This window comes from Echinops telfairi, unplaced genomic scaffold (genome assembly GCF_000313985.2).
Source record: "Echinops telfairi isolate 266 unplaced genomic scaffold, ASM31398v2 ScPeMD7_3533;HRSCAF=4204_1, whole genome shotgun sequence".
Classification (NCBI taxonomy): domain Eukaryota; kingdom Metazoa; phylum Chordata; class Mammalia; order Afrosoricida; family Tenrecidae; genus Echinops; species Echinops telfairi.
The window spans coordinates 4,506,592-4,528,073 of NW_022107432.1; positions in this window are offsets into that span (position 1 = coordinate 4,506,592).

The window sequence follows — 21,482 nt, forward strand, 5'->3', positions numbered from 1 at the left end:
AGGAGGCTGGCTTGCAGAGTGGGGTGCCTTTGGGGCATCAGTTATAAAAGAGTTTTGTAACACTTGCCCAAACAGAGCAGAAGCCACATGCCTGAGAGGCTGAGTGAGAACCATGGGGTGAGATGCTTGTTGGCATGATTAGGAATAGGTGCTTCTGTGGGCAAAAAGACTGTAACCTTGTAATGCTTTCTGACTCTTATGTGTAACCTGTTAACTTCCCTAACAACCCCTCTAATCATGAGTATTGTCTGTGTGGTCATTACAATAGATTTATGAAGGCAACAGAGAATTAGAATACAGTGGGAGGTACAGTTGATATTGGAATAAGATAAAGAAAGTTGAAGTGTTGAGACATGTCTAACTTCTGTTTCATAGAAATCAGCCTTGAGTTGGTATGAAGTTGAAGTCTTCTTTCCCCTAGTGAAGGGGTAGAAGGTCAATCATAGCCCCTCTGTCATTGTCTCACCCCTCATATAGAAATGTATGATTAGATAGCTTTGAATACCTATGTACGTATGTTATGCATATTGAAATCATTCCCAGTTAAGGATTAGCATTTTTACCACGTTTATTCTGGAAGTTTTATTCTTGGATTCATATTTCTGTATTTGTACTAATTTTTTATTCATTCTTTAGCTGAGGGGCTTTCAAAAAGTTCATGGAAAAAAGGACTTAAAAATAAAAATACAAAATGTATTTGTGACAGTACCAGCCATTTAGTCCATCCCTAAAGAACTCAATGTCCTGGTAATTTAACCATGTCACTGTTGTCTTTTTATAGTACTAACTGATGAAAAACAAGTGCCCCTCGAAGATTTTTTTTTTTTAAGATTAAAAAAGAACAACTGCCTTTGAATTGATTCTGATTCATAGTGAACTTATAGGACATTATAGAACTGCATTGTGACTTTACAAGACAGTAACCCTTAACAGGACCCTGGTCTTTCTCCTACAGAGTTGCTGATGGTTTTAAATCACTGCCCTTGCGTCAGCAGCCCACTGCGTAGCCACTACACCACCAGGCCTCCTCTTTGTAAGATTAGGAAACAAAACTCAGGAGCAATCTGATCAAGTAAATACCTAATGATTTTCCATCAAACTCACAAAATTTGCCTTTGTTTGATGAGAGAAATGAGCATTAGTGTTACTGTGGTGATGGATTCTCAGCTGAAGGTTTCCTGGGCACCTTCTGGCTAACTCTTTGGCTACCTTTTCCAAACATTCTCCTAATAAGCAGATGTTATGGTTCTTTGGCCCTCCAGAAAGTCAGCAAGCACGATGTCTTGAATTTTTGCTGTGGCCTTTACTCTGCACCTATCTGCTTTTGACTTGACTTCCACACCTTGCTAACTGGTCCTTTGATTGTACATTGTGTTCAGGATCAGACTGGTAGAGAAATGTTTCATATCCCGTTACACTTTTGCCAAGGGTTGTTTCAGATTCTTAATTCTCCTTGGCTTACATTTCCATCAAAAGCTCTTCTCTTGTCTATAGTTGATCTGGATGCAACTATTTTGGCACCCATCCAGCAGAAAGTGGGTTCAACTTCAATATTTCAGTCAGAATTATGTCATTTGAATTAATTTAGATGTCTATAGTGTTGGCTATTGCTTCTGCTGTCAATCATCTATCCTCTTCAGTTAATACATGAAAACTATTCATCGTTTCCTAAAATTTGATTATATTGTTTTGATGGTTAGGGATTATACCAACTAGACACTCCTAGGTAAGTTTAGGGGTGGAGCCCACCCTATTAATTGGGCTTCACCCCAATGATACCACCTTTGTATCATAGCCTTTTTGTATGAGAGACACTGGGAACTCTCTTTCTCTGCCCTCTGCCTGCGCGTTTGCCAGGACTCTGCCTGTCTCCAGTTGCAGCCCCTCGTGGGCTGCCTGAAGCTCAGAGCTCTCGGAGCCCTGCCATGCTTCTCTCTACCAACCTTAGGGTCACGTGATTCTGCACCCACTAGCCTGTGATCTTCCTGCATCATTGTTTGACCTTTGTGTCAGCAGCTTGCAGCTATGTGAGTCCAAGGCGGGTCCTGGCTTGAATCAGACTTATGAAATTGAGATGGACTGGGCTGGGATGCCTTCTTGATATAAGATTGCTGCTTGATATAGAGCTCCTTCTGCGTCTTCTTCTTCTTGTTTTTATATTGAAATGAAGCGGCTTTATTCATTGTCCCCTTTAAAAAAATACCTTTATTGGGGGCTCTTATATCTCATCACAATCCATACATTCCTCCAATGTATCAAGCACATTTGAACACATGCTGCCATCATTTTCAAAGAATTCTCTTCCCACTTGAGCCCCTGATATCAGCTCCCCATGTCTTCCCCCCTACCTGCCCCACCTCATGAACCCTTGATAAGTTATAGATTATTTTCTCCATATCTTACATCGTCCTCCATCACCCCTCACCCACTTTTCCATTATTCATCCCCCTGGGAGATGGTTCTAGATGGGTCTTTGTGATTGATTCCCCCTTTCTCCCCCCACCCTCCCCTAATCCTCCTGGTATCTCTACTCTCCTTGTTGGCACTGAGGGGTTTACCTATCCTGGACTCCCTGTGTGTTGCGGGCTCTTCTCTGTAGCAGTGTGCATGCTCTGGTCTAATCCTATTTGTAAGGTAGAATTGAAGGTCCTTTTTATACATATGTGAGTGGCACGGATTTCTTCTCAAGACAATGCAGCCTAACACAATAGTCAACTGCTGTGGGTTTCACCTTCAACACGATGGTCTCCCTTCTTAATATTAGTTATCCATTGGTAAACTGTACATTTTTGGGGGTAACTGTCCCCAAGAATTTATTCCATAATTCTTCTTCTAAACTTCATCACAAATTTGATATTTGTTCTTGATTCAATTTTAGCAGAATTCATGTTTCTCTGGTAGAGGCTCTTTTCAAACTGATCTTTCCAGGTGCTTTAAACTAGATTGTGTAAAGACAGGTTGTAAGAAAATATTATGAGTTTCTTTTGATGGAAAAATGAGAAACCCATGTATTTTTCATAATATACACTTTCCATGAACTAAAAGAAAACATTTGTGTGTATTGTTATCCATCTCCCATATATGATTTTCTAAAACCAGAACCCATCAGTAATCCTACTTAAGTAATTATATACCTGTGGATTTTCTCTCTAGATGAGTTTATTAATGTGTGTGCATGGAATTTAACTCATATTATTTTTTTATTTCTCATGAGATATGGGGTTTTTGGGAAGATTATGCATCAATATTTTGTGTAACTTACAGATCCAATTTAACTTACTATAGGAAAAGAGAGGATGGGGATCCTCCACAGAATGATAAGCACAGACTTCATGGGATTGAGTAACTGAGGCCTTGACATCTAAGAGGAATGTAGTGTTGCCCATTGATCAACCACCAAATGCACTACCGTCAAGTTGATGCTGACACATAGCAACTGCACAGGACAGAGTAGAAATGCCCCTGTGAGTTTCAGAGACTGTACCTGCTTAAAAAAGTAGAATTCCATTGATAGCCGGGGAAATAAGTGCAGGCGGTACTTGAACGAAGATTATGTAGCATTAAATGACTATACGACAAAGTTATTTTCTATTTCTTCTCTTTTATCTCTCCAGGTTAGCTAAAGCCTCCACTGCTGCTGGTGTTACTTTAAAATCTTTTCAATTGTCAGTGTTTATAAAGAATAAGTGCACATCTCAGATTTAGAACCCTGAGGAAGATACAATAAAAATACAGAATTTAACCATTGTGATAATTTTTATAATACCATCATTTTCAGACAAATACTACTGCATCTATTCATCCATCTAAATAATGCTAACTTATATAAAACAGGTCAAATAAAAATATATAAATAAAATTTGCACTAATCAAATGTTTGAAGCTTTGGAAAAACTGAGATTTAGAGTGACAATAGGAAAATGATAATGAAAAAGAGGAGGTTCTGGTAGTTATCCAAGAGGCAGCAATAAACTAGAATAAAAGCTTACCACAAAAGCCAAAGAAAGAACCTTTCAAAATGGATGATTATTCAGTTGTGTAAAACATAAAGGTAGAGAAAAAAACCCACAGGATGTGCCTTTAAGAAATCAAGTCAGAATCAGAATTTCAAAAAGTAGTTTGAAAAGATGCTGAGAGTGGCTAATGCCCCTGAAAGGCCTAGGGCATCAGCTGCAGGAGAAAGGAGACAGCGAGAAATCACTCTGAAAGAGAGAATGGGAGGAGTCAATGAAAAAAAGATATTTTGTGTAAAAAAAATGCTGTAAAGAACAGAGAATCTGAAGAAATATAGGAGAAAAATAGAATTGACAAGAGTAGAAAGCCTAATTGCAGAAAATAACTTGAAAATAAGCCAAGAAATATAGAAATTGCCTCTAAAATGTTAAGTGTATTGAGCTCTATTTGAGGGATAAATCTTGTGTTAATTGTGATATGTATATATGTGCATAACATATATATACATAGAATAATGGAATCACTCATAAATTGTCATATCTCTCCATCTCATTTATAATTTAGGAATTTTAAGGAATCTGCCCTTAGGGAGTGGCTTTTAAAATAAAAATTGAAATGCAGATTGTTAAGCAGAATTTGATTCCCTGGGTATCTGCATGGTTTTCTAGTTCATTATTTTTATATAGTAAAAATATTTCCTCAATAGTTAAAATAGTCCCTCAATCTTGAAATGTCAGAAGAAGATAGATGTAGTAAATTGAAGAAGCAGTAAGGTGAAAGAAAATGAAGACTGAAAAGTAGTAGTCATTTCTGATTAAGAAGACAATTAGTATTTATGATCAATTTAGTCATGTTTTCAAATATTCAGTATGTTTATTGAATGTTTAATATGGCAGTTATGGTGTATATACAGGTAAGAAGACAGAAATTTTAAATTTTGATATTATTTTTGCACTTTTACTCCTATTTCAGTTCCTTGTTTTCCATTAATTAGGGTCACAAACATAACTCAAAAGCCAAAAGCACTCCCCCGCCCCCACTATCATGACTTCAGTTCTACCTTACAAGTCAGATTAGACCACAACGTGCACACTGCTACCGATAAGAGCCCCCAACAGAGGGAATCCAGGATAGATAAGTCCCTCAGGGCCAACAAGGAGAGTAGAGATACCAGGAGGAATAGGGGTGTGGGGGAAAGGGAGAATAGATCACAAGGATCAATCTAAAACCCCCTCTCAGGGGGATGAATCATGGAAAAGTGGGTGAGGGGCACGGGCCATGATGTAAGATATGAAAATAATAATCTCTAGCTTATCAAAGGTTCTTGGGGGAGGGGTGGGCAGGAGAGGGAGGGGAAAGAAATGAGGAGCTGATATCAGGAGCTCAAGTGGGAAGAGAATGCTTTGAAAATGATGGCGACATGTGTGCAAATGCGCTTGACATACTGGATGAATGTATAGTTTGTGATGAGATGTAGGAGCCACAAATAAAAGTATTTAATCATAATTTTGAAACAGTCAAAAGCAAATGCATTGCCATAGAGTTGATTCTGACTTAGACAACCCTATAAAGCAAAGTAGACTGTTCCCAAGGATTTCTGAGGATGTAAATCTTTATGGAAGCAGAAAATACCTGGTGGTTTCAAACTACTGACCTTGTGGTTAGCATCACAACTATCCCAATAGGGCGTCTTACAAACATAACTAAAATCATAGCTAACATTGAAAGTTTGTTCAATCAAAGCAACTATCAGCAAGTGGATTAGAACTCAAGGCAGCCTGATGTGTTGCAGAATTGATCTAATCTCCATTGTCCAGACTGTGACCAGAAGCAGACCGCCATGTCTTTCTTTCAAGTGCCTCTGGATAGATTTGAACTGCTAACCTTCCGGTTGGTCATCAAGCACTGAATTGCTTGTACCACCAACGGGTTCTCCTTAAAATAGACTTAGTATAAATGTACATGCAACACAAGGTATTTGTCACATGCCATAATCACTTATTTGCAAGTTCTTTTATATTTGTAGCTTGTAACATTTTAAAAATTTGGGCCTTCAAGTATGACACATTACCTAGGTCTTAAATCTATATTTAAATAGCCATTTAAAGCGACTTTAATATTCTATCCTTTTCTCTGCTTTTCTGTTTATAACTCTCTCGGAAGACATATAGGAAATTTGAATACTTTAATGAATAAAAGGAGAGATTCCAAAGAGAATTTGACTTCACGTACTAATATTTACTGCCTCTAAAATACAATGTGCTCTTTTAGCTGTGTAATAATGTAATAAAATATGCATTTAATATTCCACAAGTGACTTTAAAGTAATCCAAAATACATAAGTGGCTTTAAAAGGCTGCAAAATGTTATAACCAGTCATGTAAAAAATCAGGTAGAAAATGTTCCTGCTATAAATTCTGGAGACCTCATAACCACACACCAGACTGTCAGATGATTCTTAGGAGAGACAGTGATTATGTGTGGCATAAGAACAATAACGCTCTGGTGGAATTGGTGTCCTTCAGATTCAAAATTGAACTGGTGAATGAGAAATAATTTCAATAACTAGTCTTTACCTCACACTCCTACATGGCTGTTGTGTTTTTCTCACAGGAGAATCTCAAAATCCCCACATATTTTAATCAGCTGTAAAAATAGTATTTAATTGTTTGTACAAATCTGGCATCTAAGGAAAATTTAGATGAATTCTGCCTGTTTCCTAGAATTAGCCCATTTTCTTATATTGTCTTCTCTGAATACCATGCAGTCTCCTTCAGATAATCAGAATTCAGTGATAATAGAATAGCTGATGTGCGCATTCTTCCTCGTCTAAGCAGTCACTGACAGTTAACATTAGCAGGTTTCAATAAACACATCCTAGTCTGGCTATTCTTTATTCTAGACTTATAGTAAGACTTGGTTCAGTTAATCTGGCATAAAACAATTTAGTGTGTTGTGGGTACTAATATTCATATTCACTAGTGAATATGATTTCCAACTCATTTCCTTTTACTTGACAAATGTTTGTCATGATCAGAGTCATATTTGGACTTTGTGGCCTACCTCTGTGATTTTTAAGGTATCATAAAATTAATGACGAGCAAAGCAATTCTGAAATGAAGTTGCAAATATGATAAAAGGCACAGATTTCCTTCGAGTTGACTATTACATCATAAGACATTGTCCGATGATAATCTGGCAGCTTTTCAGTACATGTCAGTTAAAACGATATAATCAAGAGAATGCTGAAGATAGGTGAAATGGTTCAAAAGAAAATTATTTGAATAACACAGTTTTAAGAGAGGCCCTTGAGAAAACTGATGAAGTTCTCAAACATTTTTCAACAAGATAGCTCTTTGGAATACAATGTTAAAAATCAAATATGATGTGAATACTGCTATATAGTGACACTAAATATGTAGGGAAAATTACACCAATTGTACATGATTATAAGTAATAAACTGTTAAAATAGAGTGAACATATTTTATCATTTCTAATGTATTTTAAGAAAATGAATTGTTAGCCCTATTTTAAATGTTTATTTTGCGCAGTCATTGTATCGGGTTGCGCTGTGCACGGACTTGCTGTTTTGTTCTCTGCAAGGAGTGTGAGCCTCCATTCGGACCTCGGGAATATCAGTCGCTCCATTCAACAGAGGGGTTCAGAAAAGACGTTCACCCTATAATTATTTAATAAAATATGCAACTATACAGGAGCTGCTTTAGACCTAATTTCCTAATTATTAAAAAGGAGTTCCACTGAAGAGAATTTGACAACTTGAGATTTTACCAGTTTAGCCTGAATTCAGTGACTTTAAGAAAGGATTCAAATTGAATCCCATGAGGCCATTGTCATCACCTGGATAATATGTCAACAATTTATACCAAGAAATGTTTTAATGTAGTGGGTATATTTGAAACTAACCCTATTTATAAAGAGAAAAAAATAATACCTATCTATAGTTTTAAATGTGGAAAACACAAAAGAAGTTTTTTCTTTTAAATGTTTTTATTCTCACCTCCCCCCAAAAGATTTTTCAGTGGTCAAACATAATGGCCAGCGAATTTGAATAAATTTATAATGAAATAGAATTATGCATTTTTCTATGGCAATAATAATATCTTAAATGGTTTTAGTACCCCCCACTGTAGGTGGGAAACAGAAATGGTTTTGTTGTATATTGTTGCTTGGTTTTGCTCTGTCTTGTTTTTGTGCATGTTATTGTCTCTGCAGTTCTGCCTAAATAAGATAGGCTGGATGAACAGTCTTGAGGAGAAAACAACGGGACGGACAGTTTAGGGGGGACATGGGAGAGGGGGAGGTGGGGGGAAAGGAAGTGGTGTTAACAAACCCAGGGACAAGGGAACAAGTGATCCAAATTGGTGGTGAGGTGGGTTTGGGAGGGATTAGGTATAAGGCATCATCAGAACAAAGAAATCTTACCATAGTGAATGAGGTGGGGGAGTGTGGAGTGGAGACCCAAAGCCCATTTGTAGGCCACTGGAGATCCCCTTGCAAAGTGGTCTATGGGAGGAGACGAGCCAGACAGGGTGCGATGTAGCAACGATGAAAAATACAACTTTCCTCTAGTTCCTAAATGCTCCCCACCCCCCACCATGATCCCAATTCTACCTTGCAAGTCTTGCTAGACCAGAGGATGTACACTGGTACAGATAGGAACTGGAAATCTAGGGAATCCAGGGCGGATGATCCCATCAGGACCAGTGGTGTGAGTGTAGAGCGTAGAGGGAGAGTGGGTTGGAAAGAGGGAACCAATTACAAGGATCTATAAGTGACCTCCCTGGGGAATGCACAGCGGAGAAGTGGGTGAAGGGAGACGTCAGACAGGGCAAGATATGACAAAATAATAATTTATAAATTATCAAGGGCTCGTGAGGCAGGGGAGAGTGGGGAGGGAGGGGAAAAATGAAGACTTGATGCCAGGGACTTAAGTGGAGAGCAAATGTTTTGAGAATGATGAAGGCAATGAATGTACAAATGTGCTTTACACAGTGGATGGATGGATGGATGGATTGTGATAAGAGTTGTATGAGCCCCTAATAAAACGATTAAAAGAAAAAAGAAAACGGAAGTACGATTAGAAAATGGAAGTATGATTAGGTCTGTTGCTGCTGTTGTTCTGAGTTGCCCTCAAGTGGGTTCTCATTCACAGCAACCTACGTAAGAAAGAAGGAAGGCCACCCACCCGCGCTTTTCACAGGGCAGCTCAAGATGGACTGAAGCAGTTACTGCAACAATGGCTCAAACATAAGAACTGTTCTCCTGACAACACCTCTAAAGGAGATTCATTCACCTCTTGTGTTGTTGATATGATGGAGTTGTGATGAAAAAGCCATTTGTCTTGCAAAATTCTATCTTGTGATCTCTAGCTTAATTTCTATCACCAGACAGATATTTTCCAACCACTGTTACTTCCTTTTTGTGTCCAATCCAATCAGCACTAATTATCAGTGCATTTGATTGTGTGCTTCATCAACTTCAGCTTGAGAACACTGATAGAATTCTTCAATTTCTGCACCACTACTTTTAGTGGTTGGTATATAAATTTGAATAATAGTTGTATTGACTGGATTTCTTTCAATGTAAATAGTTATTATCCTATCATGGACAGCAATGTTCTTTAAAATTGACCTTAAAGTGTGGTGTTTTTTTTCTACAGTGAATGCCATGCCATTGTTCTGGAATTTTCATCGCTGGCATAGTCAACCATATGATTTCTAATTCAACATGGCCAATACAGTTCGTTTCACCTCACTAATACCTAGAATATTGATCTTTATTTGTTCCATTCACTTTTATTGTTTCCAATTTTCTAAGATTCTTACTTGGTATGTTACAAGTTCCAACTAATTTTACAGCTGTTTCTGCGCATTTTGAGCCATTTGCTGTCAGCAAATGAAGGTCTTGAAGGTTTTGATTCAGCCCTGTTATTATGGTCAACTCTTCTTTCCCAAGGCAGCTCTTCCTCAGTCATATTTTAAGGGCTTTCTGACCTGAGGGGCTCGTAGTCTGTTACTTCCTTTGACAATGCTCTAGTTCTGTTCACATGGTTTTCCGTTTCTGACAATGTTTCCATTGCTATCCATAAAGTTTTCACAGGCTAATTACTCAGATGTGAACTGCCAATTCCTTCTTCAAAGTCTTAACCTGGAAGTTCTGCTGAAATTAATTAATTGACATATCCTTCCAGCATCATGGAAACACACATGCTACCAAAGTACAACAAACTGACAAACAAGTGGTGAACTATGTAGAATGTGTTTAATGTTTTTCCAATACCTTATTATGAAAATTTGCAAAAAATCAAAATCTGAAATGATTTGAATACATGTTTAACCACTCGATAGGTTTTGCCATTAGCAGTTTATCATGCTCATTTTATTTCGTAGTTACCCATCTGTCTTTCAGTATATATGCCTGTGATCGTTTGATTTGTTTCAACTTGTGTCAATAGGTTCTCAGTAGTTGGCAGTAATCCCCCATGATGTGATCTATTGAGACATACTCAATTGCATGATAAGATTTAATATGAAATAATCAGCTGTGTGAGGAGCCATCAGTTGTGTTGGAGTGTTGCCCCATTGAAAAAGTCACAGCCTTGATGCAATTGGAAGAAAGATTCCTCTGGGGCGTGGCTACTCCTTTTATAGAGACCCTGTGGGAAAGTTCGTCACTTCTGCTGGATCTGCTTCTTGTGTCTGCTTCATTGACCTCCTTGCAAGCTCAGCAGCCAACCTTCAATTCATTTGATATAGCATAAGCAGACAGCCAACCTTTGATTCATTTGATACAGCATCCACCACTCTGTGGTCTTCTTGCTTAGGCTTTCTGGTTTCTTGTTTGTCAGCCTCTGCAACTCCATGGGTCATGCAAAGACTTCAGCTTGACCCACGGACTTGAGTCAAAGAGGACTGATTCAATTCTACAACTGTGTGAACTATTTATTGATACAAATTTCTTTCTATATGCATACACATATAAGCATCATTGGATTTACTTTTGTAGCTAACCCACCATAACCCAGTGACTATTTTTAAAATATATTTCAAAGTTGCAGTTATCAATACACTATACTCCTAAACATTGCTGCATGGATGTAATTAAAGTTCAGTATATCCTTGCAGATTGTTTGTTTGCAGAATTTTTATTTATTTTTTAGGTAAAATGTGTAAATAATGAAATATTCACATACTTATTGTACCACTCTATCAGTCCAGGTTGACTAGAGAAACAAATTTATTGACACTCATATAATTGTAAGAGAAAGTTTTATATCAAAGAGTAATTGTATATTAAGAAAACATCCTAGCCCAGTCCAGATCACATCCCTAAATACATTAGCCCATATATCCAATACCAGTCCATAAATTCCTCTTTAGACTTAAGCAACAAATGCAATGATGCCAAATGCAGGAAGATCACAGGCAAGTGGGTAGAATGTCTTGTGGATCCAGTGGTGGTGGAAGCATCTTAGCACTGTCATGGGTCACCACATGGCTCCTCCAGCTCCAGGGCTCTGGATGCCATCAGTATAGTTCCATGTGGCTTTACCCATGAATAGGCTTCTCAATAGAATGTGAAGCAGAGATAGTGTTTGTCCTGCTTCCAGGGAAGAAGATGGGGTTCCCAGAATACTCAGGAGAAGGCCATGCCCACACAGATGCATCACTGACTATGACATGATTGACAGGCTAGATGACACCCCATTCACTCAGGTTGACAAGATTATGTAACTTCCACACTATTAAGAAGTTTTGACAAATGTATACCCTTATATAATGCAAACCTTTTTCAAAGACCATTACCCCAGAAACATTTCTATGTCTGTCCCCAACGACACTTTTTCCATATCTCCCAGAAGCGACATTTTTTTTTTGTTTCTTTGTACACCATAGGTTGCTTTGACTCCTCTAAAACATCATATAAATGGAACCACATAATGTATAGGTGCTATTTTGCATAAGGCTTTTTTCTATCATATGTTAAAGATTCATCCACTTTTGTGTATATATTAGTTCATAACATTTTTCATTGTAGTCCCCACCTCCCATGGAAGAGCACCTGAGCTATTCTAGTATTATGCTTGCATGAAGAAATCTGCTATGACATTTTTATAAAAGACTTTTAGGGAACATATATTTTCATTTCTCTTGGGTAAATTCCAGGAGTGAAATTGATAGGTCATGGAGTAGATTTATATTTACTTTCACAAGAAACTCCAGACCTACTTCCATAGTAGTTGTAAGTGCTTTTGTTTTAAAATAAAATTCAGTGTTTGAAGCAAACCAATGTGAAGCAACACACTTCAATATAAATCATATGAAAGTCTTAGAAAAATTGATAATGTACCCATACACTTATTTCTATGAGTCAAATAAACTATTTTCTCCACAATGTCATTTTTTATTGTATGTACATAATTAAAATATAAGTACTTACATCATATCTTCAATGCCAGATATTTCAGCTTCAAAGGACTCATTATCATATCAAGTCAAATATGATCTTTTCTTAATTTTGAGAGACAATAGCCTTTATATTCACATAATTTATCTTGGCTCTTAATTGTATTAAAATGATAGTGATCACTGGCATTATAGTTTTAATTTGGACTGGGAATGAATACATTGTTTTTTCTCTCTTCTTTCACTGAGCACTTACCCATTTAATAATAAGAATATCTGGAGTATTTTCTATTTTTTAGAAATTGAGCTACATTTAGGATAAGGAGAATACAGTATATATCTGCAGTAGTTGTGTTAGGTGGGATTGTCAAGATCAGTGGTTCTCCACCTGTGGGTCGTGACCCCTTTGGGGGGGTCAAACGACCCTTTCACAGGGGTTGCCTGATTCATAACAGTAGCAAAATGACAGCTATGAAGTAGCAACAAAAATAATTTTATGGTTGGGGGTCACCACGACATGAGGAACTGTATTAAAGGGTCGCGGCATTAGGAAGGTTGAGAACCACTGCTCTAGAGAAACAAACCAATGACATTCAAGACACCAATGACAAGGAAGAACTTTATATCAAGAAGCAACTTTACATGAAGAAGCCAGCTCAGTCCAATCCCACTCAAGTCCCTGGGTTCGATGCTAGCCGAGGGCCTCTTAGAATCGCGTAACTGCTGAAAAGTAAAGTGGGGAGCCAGGTTATCACAGACTAGTCAGCACAGAGCCACGTGAATCGAAGGTTTGTGGAAACACAGCAGGGTGCTGACAGTTTTCAAGTTGGGTGTCAGCCACACATGAGGCTGTCCTGGAGGTAAGTCCAGAGTGCCAGTAAGGATGCAGGAGAAGGGCAAAGAGAGAGAGAAGTTTCCACTTTCTCCCTTATAAAGCCAGCATACCCTCACGGAGGCATTTTTAGGCTATCACCTGATGGACAGAGGGAACTCCAGCCCTCCCCAAGGGCACATAGACATAAACTAGAACCACCACAGTATTGTTACCATTAATTCTGAACCATAGTGACCATCTGTATAGGGGTTTTGATAGCTGATAAGGGACCCCAAAGAATTCCCCAGGGACCTATGCCTTTTCCTAGTGTGCATTTGAGTCACCAATCCCAACTGCCCCTAGGAAGACACTTTGCCATTCTCTTCTCCTCAACCAAGCACGTGATTTTGTCTGAGCCCAGTGACACCGATTCTAAGGATTACAGATCTGTATTCCCACCAAGCAGGAGATCGTATTACTACAAAGCTTACCTACAATTGATGACCCGTAAGCCTGATTGTGCCTTGAAATCAAGTCCCTTCTGACATTAGGTATAGGTCCCTTGGCTACCTGGGTCATGATGCAGACTTGGATTCCTTCCCATTAAAGTAAACATTTGGCATATTCTATCACTCATTTCTGCCTCCAGTGGCATTCCCTAAAATGAATGATCAGACATGATACTTCTCTTAGTTATCTAATGCTGCTATAATCAAAATACCGCAAGCGAATGGCTTTAACAAACAGAAAATTGTCATCTCACAGTTTAGGAGACTAGACGCCCAATTTCAGGAAGGCATCTCTAGGTGAAGTCTTTCTGTCCACTGGTGAAAAACGCTTGTCTCTATGATTGCTTTGGTGACAACTTGGCTAGGTTAGTGTCCTCGTTAATTCGTCAGTTACGGCCTAATGCTCTGCAAAGGTCACTTTTTGGTGAGTATTCACGGGAGACACGAATATCTTCACTTTTTTTTTTTTTGGCTCCTTCAGAGAGCTCTATTCGCATAGCTCTTTCCGCGTCTGTGGGCTCAGTGCTCCTTGCACTGCTGGATGTGTCTGGCATCAATCTTCCCCTGGGTCTAGGAGATGCTCAGCACGTGAACTTCAGAGCCACAGAAAGGGTCTCACCCTTTCTACTCCCTACTCTCCCCTTTTATCTTTTGTAATGTAAATGGTGATTGAGGAAATACTGTAGGGGTCACATCTGACTTCCCCCAGCTTCAGGAAGGAGAGAGAGAATCCAAGTCCATCCACAAGGTAGAACTCCTACATAGCTCCATCCTCCATCCTCCTTTGACCAGTGCTCTCTCCAGCCATTCCTCTCAAGGTACTTTACTTCTCTACTAGGTTCGATCATTCGTTTCAGTGACCACTCACAACTCACAGACAATACTCACAATCATGGAATTTATTAGGGAAGCTAACAGTTTACAAAATGATAATGACACAAGTCTTTTGCCCACAACACATCTCAACCTAGGTCTGTCTATCTCTGGTCCTTGACCTCTCAGACATAAGGTCACCCACCTTATTTAAATAGTCTTGCCCAGTCATTTGGTGGAAATTACAAAAGTATGGATGGACACACTTTTCCAAGAAAATTCTCTTTCCCACGATGAAACAAGCCACACCTCTCCCATGACATCAGGTCTGTGCCCTTAGTAAAGGTGGTGCATCTTACACTAATCCTACCTCATTCCCATAACAAACACAACCTAGTCTTTCATATGATCTAAACCAGATTCATTAACTACAGGCAAAGGTTAGGATTTAAACATATTACAAAACGGAGGATAACAAATACACTATAGTACCCATGGATTAGCCAAGTTTCACCTACTAAGGAAGAACACTGTTTTATCCATTACACGTCCACTAAAGATTTTTGGACTCTAAGGTCCAAGAGCAAACTTGTGCCTCATCATGTCTCTTTTTGATTTTGCCCTCTCCGCACTTTTATCTATACTTCTTCTTTTTTCTTTATTAATAACTCATTACACTGGAGGCTCTTTCAGCTCTTATCGCAATCCATACGTCCATTGTATCAAACACATGTGTATATAGGTTGCCATCATCATTTTCAAAGCAATTCTTTCTGCTTGAGTCCTTATCACCTCATCGTTTTGCCCCTCCCTCCCAACCTCACGAACTCCTGATAAATTATAAATTATTATTTACATATCTTACACCATCTGCGGTCTTCCATCATTCACTTTTCTGTTGTTTGTCCCCCTGGGACCGGGGGGTGTTATACATCAATCGTAGCCACTTCCTCATTTCTTCCCCTTCTCCCCCATCTGAGGGCTTTATTTGTTCTGGATTCCATGTGTCCAGCGCTCTTATCTGTACTTGCTCTGGTCCAGCCAGATTTGTAAGGTTGAACTGGGGTCCTGATAATGGGGGTGAGGAAGCATTAAAGAACTGGAAGAATGTTATGTGTTCCTTCAGTGTTATGCTGTACCTTGACTGACTCATTTTTTTCCTTATGGCCCTTCTGTGAGGGAATCTCCAATTTTATACAGATAGGCTTTGGGTATCCCCTCCAACCCCCCTCATTTACATTGATATATTTGTTTGTTTGTGGGCTTCAGATGCCTGATACCTGATCCCATCGACACCTCATGATCACACAGGCTGGTGTGCTTCTTCCAAGTTGGGATTTGCTGCTTCCCTGCCAGATGGCTGGTTATTTACCTTCAAGCCTTTAAGACTCCAGGCACTATATCTTTTAATAGCCAGGCAATATCAGCTTTCTTCACCACTTTTGCTTATGCACCCATTTTGACTTCAGCAATCATGCTGGGAAGGTGAGCATCACAGAATGCCAGGTTATTAGAACAAAGTGATTTTGCATTGAGGAAGTCCTTGAGTAGAGGCCCATGCCTGTCTACTACCTTAATACCTAACAATTAAATATATGTACATAGACTTATATCCCTATCATTGTGTATTAATATATTTACAAATGTGCATACCTATATTTATACCTCTATAAATGTTTATTGCCTCTTAGTTCTTTCCTCTATTTCTTTTTACTTGCCTCCTGTCCCACTAACATGTTCAACCTTCATTTGATTCTCAGTGAAGAGCTACATTGCACTTGATCAAACCCCACCAGGCATTCTACACCCTCCTCGCCATCAATTTTCGATCTCTTAATGATCCCTTGTCCCTGTGCTTGTTGGCTCCCACCCCCTTTCTCCCACCTCCTCTTCTCCCAAGTCCCCCTGGAGCTGTCAGCCCCATTATTTTCTCCTCAGGATTGCTTATCCTGCCTATCTTATATGGATAGACAAGAGAAAAAAGCCTATAAATGGTTCCAGGTCTGTCTGCTGACCATTATGAATATTTTCCATTTGGGTCTGGTGAAGTGCCAAGCCCTTCCCACAGATTCTAAAGTCTATTTTCAGGGTTCCTCAGGGACTTCATTGCTTTGCTCCCCGTGCTGCTTCGGGTAGTGCTGTGGTGTGGAGGGTGAGACTGTGCACAGTCCCCACACTGTGTCTCCAGTGCTGTCCCCTGTAGCTCAGTGGGTGGATGAGGGGGCGTGTTTCATGATGGGGCCAGCTCTGCAGTGCTCTCTGTGCATTGGCTGCTCTGAGCAGGAATGTTATCCTAGTGGCTTAGTGCCCCATGATGAGATTCTGAGATTCTCTCTCTCTTTCTGATTGCTTATGCATTCTCTGCACCAAAGTTCTTAGGTTTGTTCCAATACATCTTCTTAAGCTTAATGTATTTTCCATTTGAATGAAGATGGCTGCCAAGTTACAGATACTAATTTTCTAAAATAAGTTTTACTTATTGTCGAACTAGGGAATAGTGTTTTCTTACTTCATTTATTTTTCAGATAATAAACAAGAAATCTCGTGCAATATTACAAAGTTATGTTTGTTGAGAAGGAGAGTAGGAGAAAAAAGATCATGTTTTATTTCACTTTCCGACAACACGTTTGCAGAAGGATTCCTTGGCTAAATGGCTTGTGGTGGGATTTTCAGGGCCAGCTTAAGCTTTACTTTCCACTCTAGAGACCAGGCTGAAGAGCAGTTCATCCTATGAGAGAAACCCAACAGAGGGCGTCCCCATGGAAGGATCCAATCCTCCCCCTGGCAGCAGTCTGGCAGTGCTCCTGAAATAATATTGGAGTGAAATGAATGAGTAGGGAATCAAAAAACTATTGGTACTTTTTGATGCACAACAAACTCGTAAATTCCATGTTTGCCTATAGAACTGTTTCTAGCTCCAGATATTTCCGCCTTGGTCCTGTTGGATCCCTGGTTGAGAGGCTGTCTTGTGCATTGTGATTATTCAGCATCATACCCAGCCTCTAACCACTGGATGCCATCTGTACCTGCCCACCGGTTATGATAAATAAACATTGCTCAATGTCTCCTCAGAGGCAAAACCATCTAGCTGAGAATCACTGGTATACCCAAACAGTATTAATGTTCACAAGTAAAATTATATCCTTAAAGATGTATGCCTGTTACTTTAAAATTGTTTTGAAGCCATTTTCCAAGACTCAGATATTTTTGAATTAGAGGTACTTAAAAAACATTTTATATTCTCTGTAGCTTGGCAGAATTTTCATCTTTTAAGCATATCTTTAAGATAAGTGCAACATCTATTTCACTCTTTTTGAGAACTGATACAATTTTTTTTCAACTTAATAGGGCTATCTTGGTCTCTTATATTCCAGGTCATTAATTTTAATGGTAAAGAAATTGCTATATGACAATCTCAGGAGCAAAGGTGCACAGTGATAATTCTAGTCTTGAGCGGGGAATATTATTTTCCTTGGTGAAGACAAACCATTTCTTTGAATTTTGAAACATTTAGTTTCTAAGGCTCTGTTACCATTTTATTTAAAGCCCCATTAGCCCCAGCTTATCGAATAATAGCGCACCACTTTGCCCCACATATGATTCTTTTTAGAGATGTAGGAAGGCTCATAAAAACATCTCAGTGGTATTTATAGACCTTCTGCCTCTCTGCAATAGTATAGGAAGTTTTCCTTATTACTCTGTATTTGTACAAAAAGGAAACAAGCAAACAAAAGAGACACCTTTCTATTCTTGTTGTATGTAATGTAGTGAGTAGAATGTAGAGTACTCTACAGTGATCTTCTTTGTCAGCAGCTGTTTCCTTCATTCAGTAACCACTGGACCAAAGTAGTTCTAATTATTATTCAAGAAATTCATTAAAATATGAATCATATTCACTGATTCATTCTTCAGACCCAAGATAGTTCCAGAACTTGATAAATTCCCAAGAACATACATCAGTTTGAGTAGTTTGAGTCTGGTGGGACATTGAAACCTACGATGAATGAACCAGGACAAGAGCCCTGTGTGGTCAAGGACACATGAGGGGCTCCCTGGGCCTTCCTTTTTTCCCATGGATCCCAAACAGCAGATGGTGATATCGCCGTTTTTTGTGATTTACTTGTTTGTTGTCTCTTTTATTGACATATAATCGCCAAACCATATATTTCAATGTTTTAAACATATTAAAGAGAGTTATGCAATCATCATCATAGTCAGTTTTAGAACATTTTCTCATTCTTGAACTCATTATTATTAGCTCCCCAAAGCCCCATAAGACACCCAAAAGAACCTTTATTCTGAATATTGTCTTTATAGATTGACCTGTCCTCAACTCCATTTAAAGAAACATACAAACACTTCCCCATTAAAATAAAATAAAATATAAAACGTAGAAAGAACTCCCTCCAAAATCAACAGAAAATAATTAAAACTAGAATAGATTTAAGATGAGACAAAAGAGAAAGCAATGATAAGGTATTAAATTTTAACCTGACTCCATCAGCCTTCATCCATTTTCCAATGTACCCTGTCTAGTCCTAGGTGTTCACACCCCTGGCCAACAGTCAGAGGGGGTCGTGTGGAAGCTAAATCCACTTGTGGATGTTGCAAACGGATTTGGGGCTTTCACTGTCATCCATAGCCTTCTGTAAACCAGGTGCTCATAATTTAAACACTAGCAGAGTTCCCTCTTACCATCTTGAATTTTATTATTTTCAATCCTTAGATCACACAAACTGTTGTGTTTCTATGTGAACTTAGTTGTCACCTTACTTAAATGGCTGCTTGTTTTAAGACAAGCCTTTAAAACCCAAGATGCTATTATTTCTGATAACTGGATTTTGCTCTCATTTATATGTCTTTTATAGGTTTTGTGAGTACTATATTTTGTACTATTTGGAGGAAGGGAGTTTTTAAGAAATAAAATTGCAAATGTTGATTAACCACATGATCATGAAGAGGCCTTTTCATGTGAAGACTCTCTTAAGCTTAACCTTAGCATCGACGATCTTTCCCCATTGTCATGATCACCTCCCGTATATTCTCCTCACAAGCATATCCAACAACTAGACCCATTGTCAGCTCCAAGACTGACACACTTCCCAAAGATCTCACGAAGAAAGGGAACATGATAACATACTAGTTCTTTCCTTTTGTCGTTTTCCTTACCTGTTAACAGAATGAAAAAATGGCCATACTGCATCATCCTCACAATTGCCAGTACATGTCCATATAGCTTTGAAGCCATTCTACCAAGCTATCTCACCAACTGTCTCTCCTTTCCTTTTTTTAACCACATCAATATTACTTTTATTTTTTAATAAATCATTTTACTGGAAGCTCTTGCAGCTCTTATAGCAATCCATACATCAGTTGTATCAAGTACATTTGTACATATGTTGCCATCCTATTTCCAAAACATTTTCTTTATATTTGAGCCCTTGGTATCAGCTCCTCTCATCCCCCCAACCCCACCCCTCATGAACCTTTGACAATTTATAAATTATTTTTATTTTCATATCCCACACTGTCCACTGTAGGAAGGCTCATAAAAACATCTCAGTGGTATTTATAGACCTTCTGCCTCTCTGCAATAGTATAGGAAGTTTTCCTTATTACTCTTTCTCCACCACATTTATTATGCACCCATTTTGTCTTCAACAATTGTGTCGAGAAGGTGAGCATCATGGAATGCCAGGTTATTAGAACAAAGTGTTCTTGTATTGAGGGAGGACTTGAGTAGAGGCCAAATGTCTGTTTGCTACCTTAATACTTAACATATAAATATATGTACATAGACATATATCTCTATTATGATAATTAATACAATTACATATGTACATGCCTATGTTTATAACTCTATAAATATCTTTTGTCTCCTAGTTCTTTCCTCTATTTCTTTTTACTTTCCTCCTCTCCCACTCTCATATTTGACATTCATTTGACTCTCAATACTTTCTCTTGGCTGCATTGCACGAGATCAGACCCTACCAGGCATTCTATGCCCTCCTCCCCATCAATTTTAGATCTCTTGTTCCCTTGTTCCTGGGTTTGTTGGCTCCCCCATCCATTTCCCCCATCTACTCCTCTCCCATGTCACCCAAGTATCATCAGGTGTGTTGTTTTCTCCTCAGGATTGTTTATCCTGTCTATCGTATATAGAGAGATATGAAAAAAAGAAAGAAAAGGAAAAACAAAACAAAAAATAGCCTATGAACAGTCTGTCTGCTGACCATTAGAAAAATGTTTTCTGATGGGATCTGATGCAATGCCAACCCCTGCCCCTGAGCCCAAAGTCTATTTTCAGAATTCTTCATGGACTTTGTTGCTTTGGTCCTCTTGCTGGCCTGTTGTACTCCCTACCTGTTACACCCTGGTGTGCATGTTGGGGGTGGGAGGAAGGGCAAGCAGTAGGGGAGGGGGCTGGGTTGTGAGATTGGGCACAATTCCCACAGTGTTTCTCTTGTGCTGTGCCCCGTAGCACTGTGGGTGGGTAAGGAGACATCAAGTCTCACCTTTTCTGACCCTTTACTTAACCAAACACAAGGTTTTCCTCTAGAGCAGTGGTTCTCACCTTTCATAATGCTACGACCCTTTCATACAGTTCCTCATGTTGTGGTGACCCCCAACATAAAATTATTTTCATTGCTACTTCATAACTGTAATTTTGCCACTGATATGAATCGTAATGTAAATATCTGATATGCAGGATGTATTTTCATTGTGACAAATTGAACATAATTAAAGCATAGTGGTTAATAACAAAAACAATATGTAATTCTATATTGTGAAATGTTTATTTCTAATTACAAATGCATGAAATTTTGTCTTGATGCATGGTGTACAATGGGTAACAGTCTTGCTATTGCAACAGCAAACTACATTGCTATATGTTGCTACAGCATGAGTAAAAAGCCAATGTCAGTGCAAAAGTTGACATAGCTTCTTTCTCACCAGATCAGAAA